Here is a 10,032-nt window from a genome sequence, read left to right as displayed (position 1 = left end):
AGTAAGCCCTGGGTCAATAGGTACAAAAGGTTTTACAATAAAGATATGAGAGCAAAATCAAAATCTGAGGAAGTAACTTCTCTACTCAAAACCTCCACGACTGCCCATTTCATTAGGATGAAATTCGATCTCACCATAGCTATAACTCCTGTTTGATCTGAGCTCGCCCATCTCTGCAAACTCATTGCGTACCACTCTTTCCTTCTTCACTCTGGACCACCCATACCAGCTTTCATTTTCCCCTTCCAACATGCCCAGCTTATTTCTACTTTTGGATCTTTGTCTAGAGGCCCATTTTGCCTTTCAATCTCTTCTTGCAGATCTTTGCACAGCTTCTCCTTCTTGTCATTCAAATCCTATCTTAAAGGTCACCTTCTTAGGTAAGGCATCTCTGATTACTCCATCTAAGGAAGCCACCCTCCCACCCCCATCATCATTGTCCAGTATTACTTGTTATTTTTTATTATTTATTTATTTATTCATGTATTTTGTGTTTATTGTCCATTAGAATAGAAGTTTCTGGAGGGGAGAGACCTTATTTTCTTATTCTCTGCTATATCTCCAACAGAGGAAACATTTGTTGAATGAATGAATGAATGTCATTCTCATCCACGCTTGGGGTCAGAGCATTCACATATGCACAAACCCTTCCATGTACATGGGAAAGCCAGACATTCAAAACATTCATGTTTTGCCAAATATTTAATCTTTTCCTTACTAAACTTTTTATCAGAATTGCTTTCCCTTCCCCCCTGAAAAAGCTTTAAAATAATTTACAAATCGAGGCTGGCCCCGTGGCCAAGTGGTTAAGTTTGTGAGCTCCACTTTGGTGACTGAGGGTTTCACCGGTTTGAATCCTGGGCATGGAATGGCACCACTCATCAGACCATGCTGAGGCAGCATCCCCCATAGCACAACCAGAGGCACTCATGACTAGAATATAGAACTATGTGCTAGGAGGCTTTGGGGATAAGAAAAAAAAAATAATTTAAAAATCATAGAATTACTGGGCTTGCAAGAGCAACTGAAGGGTATAGTCCAATTATCCTACTTGGTGCTTCATTTGCCACTACATTACTCCTACCTAGAGATTTTCTCATGTCTACATGAATACTTCCAGTAATGGAGGACCCTCCTGCCACACACAAGGTAGTCCAATTTATCTTCTGACAACTTTCAATGTTAGAGTAGTCACATATAGAGAAAAATAAACTTCCTTTTATTCTTTCCTTCATTCCCTCACTCACAGATGATTATAAAGTAAGCATCTTACTATGTGTTAACCACTGTGCTAGCTCTGTGAATGAACACAAGGGGCTACAATACAGTAGTGGGAGAGAGAAGGAGTGTCTTCCTGCATAGAGTGTTAGAGCAGCTGTGAGAATGGATATGATGTACATAATTACAAGAAAATTACTAGAAAAGAGGCACTGCAACTGATAACTGAGGGACATAGACCGGACAAGAAGGAAGAAGTGTGTGTGAAGTCTACAGAATGAATAGGGCTTGGACAGTACAAGGAGAAGAGCCAGTTCTTGAGAAGGAAGAGTGGTTCCAAGCAAAGGGAAAAATGTACCTAAAGATTCCAAAACCTTGAAGATGCTGCTGAGACTGCAGCATGAAATCACATGGACCTTGGGTGCCAGCTTGCTCAAAGAATTCCACTGTGGCTGAAGCAAAGACTGAGGGGCAAGGAGATGTGGCTGGAGGGAGAGGAAGAACAAGACTACTCAGGATATGTAAGCCATCTAAGACTCAACCTTTATGTAAAGAGATTTGAAGCTATCAAAGGGTTATAAAGCAAGGAAAGACATGAATTGGAGGGGTGCAAAAGTGAAGTAGGGTGATTGGGTAGGAAGCTGTGATAGTAGCCCGGGCAAGAGATGAAAATGGCTTAGATTAGAGTGGTGGAGAGTTGAGATGAAGGGAAACTGAAAGATTAGAGAGAGAGTTGAGAGGCCAAACCCACTTGTTGATGCTAGCTCCCCTTTCTGGACTACACAACATAAGTAGCTTCACACTTTTCACCCAACCACACTTCAGGTCTTTGAAGGATTGCCACTCCTATCCCCTATAGCTCCTATCCCAAGTTGCACTTATGCAAGCAGCACAGCCGTGGTCCTTCCAACTGTCGTTTGTAGACCATGGTCTGACATTTTCTAGCATTCTGGTTACCATAGTCCAGATTTATACTCTCTCAATACCAATTGATGATGTATCGTATGGTGCCTCCAAGGATACATATCAACCCTCAAGTGGCAAAAAGGGCAAAAAAATGATTGCTGGGAGAGATGAATCAAGAGGACTAAAGAATAAAAGAAATAATTATCTGCTTCTTAAAGTTTCAAGAGCCAACTATATTCCATTAGACCTTAGGGCGTTCTTTAGGAACCAGTATATGTTGAACTTTCTTGCATAATAAGATACGACACAAAGATTAACCTGTAGACTTTAAACGTAAAAACAATTTCAAGCAAGAGTGCTTAGTGAAGTGAAAATCATTCCTGTCTTAAAAGATGGGCCTATTTTTGTTGTGGTCACAGAAGGGGGTGATTTCTGAGAGCATAAGCACAGCCAGGTCCATCAAAAATACCAGTCACAGGGACACATTCATTTCGAACCAGCATATTCTGTTGACATCTCCCCAGAAGAAGGTACGAGAGACTGACATTAGCTTGAGATCTAAGCTGAGACTGCAGCATGAAATCATATGGACACTCTGGTGTTATCTTCCCCGAAGAGTTTCCTTTTATATAAATTGCAGGAAACCTGACACACATATTAAAATTTACTATGGTTGAGCGAGAGTCAGGAAAAAAACAAAAAAGAGGAGACAAACGTTGCTTCCAGTAATAACATCCATTATCACTTGATACATGTTTTGTTCTCTTGGGGGCATTTCCTGACATAGATTTTCACGCCAACCAAAACGTCGCATTTTCAATGGAAATACAGCAGATGTATTCAACCACAGAGAATATGTGGCTAAAATAAAAGAAAAGCTCGCTCTTTTTTTTCTTATCCTTCTTGCTTGGTGTTCGCCTTTGTCACCATCAACTCTGTGCAGTCAGTCATCCATCAGCAGCGTTGGGAGAGTGCCTACTTTGAGCTAGAGCTTTGAAACCCGATGCCTGTTAAATGAGAGTTATTTCAGAAACAGATAACTGAGAAAACTCTGCACGCTCCACAAGCTCACCCTGCCTTAGCCCAGTGTTCCCAAATGCACTGCAAGAGTGACAAGCCTGGAACCTGCCACTTTGCTCTGCACGATCATCTCTAACTTTATCCTAATATTCTAAGCGAAGATGTTAAAAATTAGAATTGGGAGGGTGTCAACATTACTGGCATTACTGGAGGAAATATAAACTGCTATATCTTACTTGAAAAGTTATCAGAAACTTTAAAAATGCCCAAGTCTGTTTATCCAATGAGGTAATTTCTGGATAAATAGCCTAAGGAAATATTCACAGACTGAAATTACAGGAATGAGGAGAAAAATAACCAGCAACATAAATACCATCAGGAGAGGAATGATAAATGAAAATATTTATTGTATAGCTATTTAATTGATGTATTGTTACGCACCCCATAAAAAAGCTGTTTTTAAAAGCCAATCCTATGAGTCTTGGGCTTAAATGAAAATCAGAGGATATGGAATTAAACACAGTCATAGCCATTTTATATATATATATATTTTTTTTTTTTTGAGGAAGACTAGCTCTGAGCTAACATCTGCCAATCCTCCTCTTTTTGCTGAGGAAGATTGGCCCTGAGCTAACACCTGTGCCCATCTTCCTCTATTTTATATGTGGGACACCTATCACAGCGTGGCTTGCTAAGCAGTGCCATGTCCGCACCCGGGATTCAAACAGGCGAACCCTGGGCCACTGAAGTGGAACATGCTCACTTAACTGCTGTGCCACCGGGCCAGCCCCCCCATTTTATATTTTTAAGTTACGTACATAAAAATACACAAACGTATAACAAAGTAGAAATCACAGTGACACATGGTAGGCACATAAATTAATTGCTGAAAAAATGAATTTACAACAAAATCTTAATTGTGCACATTTGGGAGATTGATTTGGGGTAATTGTATTTCTTCTTTATATTTCTCTATACTTTCCTGCTTATTTATAATGAGTAGTTAATTCTTATCATCAGAAAGCCTCTGCAGCTTGAGTAGGGAGAGTACTAATTAGTATAAGCTGAGTATCATAGGGAAATTGATATGAATTACTCAAGTTTATGACAGTATTAACAATCTAGCTAGAGCTGCAATGTGAACACCCTCTGTCCTGGGCCAGGACAATTCCTATTGAACAATGCGGGGATTTCTCTGAATTGTTCCTTGAAGACCAACCCCAGGCTCTCTTTTACCACTGTTCGATGAGAGAAAACCCGGCTGCATGTGGCTACAATTCCTAGTGAGTCTCATCTCAGCCTTTCAGACCAAGGTCTGAGTCCTAGACACAAATGGAAACCTCAGCTTGTGTCCCTTTGGTTTCTTGCTACTGAGAATTCTGAGTGGAAGCATGCCACTGGAATAGCAAAAGACAGGCTGTGTGAAGTATAGTTTTCAAGTCAAAGTATTTCCTGCAAAATAGCTTACCCCTCTCTCAGAGCTCACTGGGGCATTATATTTTAATGTCCTTTAGAGTCATTTGACTTGAAGCTTGGTTTCAGAGACCAATTAGGAATATAATTTAAAAAAATAATAGTAATGACTATATCAATTTCAAGATCATCATCTGCTAGCCACTGTGTTTACTGCCTCATTTGATTGATATCATAGAATCTTTACAAAATCTTTCTGTGATAAGTACTATAATTATCCCCATTTTACAGATGAGGAAGCAAGTTTGAGGAGATCATTCAAATCTCATCCTAACGGCCACCTTCTGGGATAAGGCTTCTCTGATTATCTAAGGAAGCCATGCTCCCACCCCTGTTATCATACGATCACGTGAGTTTTCTTTTTTAGCTTGTGGATATGATGGATTACATTAATTAATTCTCAAATGTTGAGCCAGCTTTGCACACCTGGGATAAATCCTATTTTGTTATGATGTATAATTGTTTTACACATTGTAGGATTCAATTCACTAATATCTTGTTGAAGATTTTTGCATCTATGTTTATGAGAGATATTGGTCTGTAGTTTTCTTTTTTTGAAAAGTCTCTGCCTGATTTGGGTATTAAGGTAACACTGGACTCATAGGATGAATTAGGAAGTATTCCCTCTGCATCTATCCTCTGAAATACACTGTGATTTCATTTACATTCAAATATATCAGAACAAGGAAATGACTGACACATATTTAGGATGAAAGAGGTAATTGTGATAAGGGAAAGACACGCAGTTATTTCAAAGCCACTGGTCTAAACCTGGGTGATAGGATCAGGTTAATCATTTGTTCATTTGTTTCATTAATGCTCTTTAAAAATGCTCTGGGAGCCAGCCTGGTGGCGCAGTGGTTAAGTTCCCACATTCCGCTTCGGCAGCCCAGGGTTCGCCAGTTTGGATCCTGGGTGGGGACTTAAGCACTGCTTGTCAAGCCACACTGTGGCAGGCGTTCCACATAAAATAGAGGAAGATGGGCACAGATGTTAGCTCACGGCCAATCTTCCTCAGCAAAAAGAGGAGGATTGGCAGTTGATGTTCGCTCAGAGCTAATCTTCCTCAAAAAAAAAAAATTTTTAATTCTCTGTAAAACTATGTTATATGTACTCTTTGGTATTTATAATGTATTTTGAAAGAAATAGAAAGAAAGAAAAAAGACAAGAGGAAGGGAGGGAGGAAGAGAGGGAAAGAGGAAGGGAAGGAAGGTAGGCTAGCCATGTTGCCCAAGAGAAGAGACTAAACTTGGGCCTCAAATCCTGACTTTGCCACTTATTAGCTGTAAGGTCTTAGGCAGTTTACTTAAACTTTCTGAGTTTAAGTCGCTTCACCCATAAGATTAAGATAATATCTAATTTAGAGCATTGTTGGAGGATTAAATGAAATGTTTTTGAAGTGCTTGGCAGATAGTGCATGCTCAACAAATGATAGCTATACTTGCAGTATGATATACTCTTTTTCGTTTTCATTCATTGACATTTATGGAACACCTATCATATACCAGACTATGTCCTTAGCTATACTAATAAATGAAACAGACACAATCCTTGCCATTGTGGACTTTACAGTCTAGCAGTAGAGAGAGACGTTAAACAATCACAGAGATAAACATGAAGAATTAAATTATAATAAGTGATAAGAAAGAATAAAAGATAAAGGAGAGATTTTAGCATGAAGCCATCATTTAGACTGAGAGAATCAAGGGAAGTCTTCTCTGAAGAAGTGACATCAGAGAGTTCTGGAAGATGCCTTCATATCTCTACGGTAACGAGACTTATCCAGCTAGACTCCTTTCACCTTCTAAGTCTCAGTTTAAATGACATTGCTATAGCTGGGAATTCAGTATCTATTCAATCAAAAATATATATGTTTAAAGTTGCCATGTGAATATAAATACATACTGAAAATTTCAGGGTTTTATGCCTTTTTGAAGCTTTTTACACACGTGATTAATAGTAATAATAATCTCAGCGTTAGATACCAACATTTAGAAAAAATATCCTGGATTTCAGCTTCCTCTCATTATATTCCTCAAAGCGTACAGATTTTTTTAAAAAGAGAAAAAGGCAGCAATGGAAATTTAGAAAAGTACATCCGGAAAATAGTAATTAAGATTTTAAAAAAATGAATGTAGCAAATAAGGCCTTCCTCCATAAATTACCAATTATGATCCTTGGGCCCTTAGTTATACAATCCTGACTAGAATTACTTTTGCTTTTGCAGCCAAATCCCTAGAGTCTTGTGTTCCTGGTTGGCACAGACAGAGCAAAGTTATTGCAGGCGAACCTCCTAAATCCTGAATACAGCATTTTCCTACGTACTACCGTCACAGGTCTGTAACGTAATGGGAAAGAAAGAAAAAAGAGGCAGTTTGAATACTGGGTTCATTAAAAAGCAAAAGATAAAGTCAATGCTGCATCTTGAACTTAATCAGATATAATGGCATTTTCCTTGAGCTATAAAAAAGAAATCTCTCCAGATTTAGGTAATAGCACGAGCAGAGAGGGAAAAATGAAGGCATTTATTTGGAAACTTTTGATCCCCCCTTACCAAAATAACTAACCACAATAACTAACCACACTGATAAGGAACCTACAACAAAGGGAAGTGTCTGAAATCTACTTAATAAAATCTTGTACTTGGAACATTAGATCTTATATCAAAAGAGCAAGACCATGATTCTGCTTCCCTAGAGGCTCGTGCCAACGTGAGAATGTGGCTTCACACTGCTGCTCTTCCCTTTTCCCGTGCTGACACAAGGCAGTGCGTGATTACGGGAGAGGTGAGTGGAAGTAACAGAAAATACGAAAATGTGGTGTTAGGATTGGGCAAAAGACTTAAAATTAGATAAAAAGCAGCAACATTTGGCCCTGGTAGTTACCCTCTGCCTCCCACCAAAAACAAAAATAAAAACAAGCAAAACACTTCCAGATAAGTAAAAATGACCTGCATTTGGCCTCATAATTTATATGCAGAGGCTTGAAACGGTAATCCAGATGAACTCAAAGTTTACAGCACGGAGTTAAAGCACTTCTATCTCTTTGTGGAGGCATTAACATTCTGTCTCTACTTGTGTATATGCTGAGGCTGAAATAGACTCTAGGAGGACACCCCACATAAATTCCAGATTCTAGAAGTCCTCAGATTCCACCACTTTCTTGAATTTCCCGGTCATTATTGGCCTCTTAAGAAGCACAATTCAAAATTCCTTAGCTTCAAGAAAAGAGATGTCTCTTGCTGCCACGATCACAGATCAGGCTTCAAAATCCCCCCAGAGGAGAAGTAAAGGTGTGTAAGTGTGTGTGTGTGTGTGTGGGGGGGGGGTGTATGTGTACACCCAAATCTCTCCTTGAACTTCAGTTTAGAAAGCAAAACTGCTAAGTTTCCATGAAAAAATAGGCAAGTTCTTTTTATGTGACACATGCATACACACATACACAAATGTTCAGCTTTCAACTTTGTCATTCCGGGCAAAGAAAAAGAGACTTGAGAGCTAACAATGATGATGATGACACGCAACTACTATCACTACTGCCCATCTTTGACCTGTTACACAAAAGAATCATGATCATCATCATTCATTGTCAGAACAGAAAATAATTGACACGGCTTGAAGCTCATACCGCAAAGTCAGAGATGCTTTCGTTGAGACTTGTAATTGACGTAGGTGAAATAATACACAGTAGTTTCATGCTACAGCAAGGAATTAGTGAGGTTTAATTGGCATTTAACGAGTACTGCCAATCACAGAAGAGAATATATTCTGTACAGTAAAACATACCGCTTCTTGTATTCTGTCATCACTAATGTCTTTCGTCTGGCATCCTGCATTTTTGCCTGTCCCATTTGTCCTCTCCAAGAACCCTTGAACCAACCAGGAGCTAGCAAGTTCCTCCATGGCTGGCCTCTGACTTTCTACCTGCAGCTGAAAGAGCTGCAAAGACCCCAGTACCACTGTGCCAGTGGGTCTCAGAAAGCCACTAGACCCCTGACTGCTCTTAGGAGTCAGTTAGATGATTGTGGAAATAAGATTTAAAAGCTTAGTTTCTTGATCTGTATATCTTTTAAAGCTGCAAATAGAAAAAGGCCTAGAATTTTATTTATTCACGTAGTCAACAAATATTTGTCATGCATTTACTTGGACTAGGTCCTAGAGACCTAATCTCCGTTCACTCTTCTTCATAAGCATTCATCTAGAGCCAATTATTTGGTGTTAAAATCATTCCATTCAAACATTGCTAGTGGTTCAGTCTCCCATTTGTTCTGTCTTTACACTGTATTTCATGAGTCTTCTGCATGGATGTCTTCCGACTCCTCTTTCTCTACCTAACAAACTGTGTCATTCTTAAAATCTCAGATTCAATGCCACATCCTTGAAGTCTTTTCAGATCACTTCAATGATAAATGATCTTTCTTTGATCAGACATCCTATTGCCTTTATTATTTATACCACTCATAATGGACACTATATAAACCCGTCCCTTTGATTGCGGGCTGGACTTAGGGCCTTACCAGTAATGAATAAAATACAGAAAAGTGATAGGAAGTCACTTCTGAGATTAGGTTATAAAAGGCTGTGACTTCCATCTTGCTTACATTCTCTTTCTTTCCCCTTACTGCTCTCTATCACTTATTCTGATGGAAACCAGCTGCCGTATTGTTAGCTGTCCTATGGAGATATCTACCTAGTAAGAGACTGAAGGCAGCCTCAAGCCATAACCAGAGAGGAATCGAATCCTGCCAACAGCCTTCTGAGTCAGCTTGGAAGTGAGCAAACCTCATGTGTTAAGATAACTACAGCCCCAATTATCATCTTAATTGCAGCCATACAAGAGACTCTGAACTAGAGAACCTAACTTATTCATTATTGGATTTCTGGCCCACAGAAATTGGGAGATAAATGTTATTTTAAGCCACTAAATTTGGAAACTTTGTTTAACAGCAATAGATACCTAATACAATCCTGCAATTGTAGCTCTGTATCATATAGTCATTCAACCATCACATATTTAGTGGGTATCTACTCTTCTTTCTGCCAGCTGCTATTTTAGGCAAGATTAATCAGAGAAGAGAATAGAATGGAGAGGCAGAATAATGTTACTGTTAAGAAACAGGGTTCAAAAAAAGTGTATCACAGAGTCTATGTTTTTATATTACTTATATTATTTATGCAACATTGTTTTTGAAATTCATCCATGGCATAGCTTGTAGTCATAGTTTGTTCATTTAAGTTACTGCATAGTAAGTAGCTCATTAATAAATATACCACAATTAATTATTACATTCTATTTCTGGTGTATACTTTGGTCGGTTCTGGATTTTTTTCTATTATGTAGTTTTCTAATAATTTGTTTATTGTATTTGTTCATATATTGTTGAAGTAGAAAGGAGTGTAGATTTTATTTCCTGTA

The sequence above is a fragment of the Equus quagga genome, chromosome 7 (assembly GCF_021613505.1).
Source record: "Equus quagga isolate Etosha38 chromosome 7, UCLA_HA_Equagga_1.0, whole genome shotgun sequence".
NCBI classification, from domain to species: Eukaryota; Metazoa; Chordata; class Mammalia; order Perissodactyla; family Equidae; genus Equus; species Equus quagga.
Note: the sequence above shows the minus strand (reverse complement) of the source record.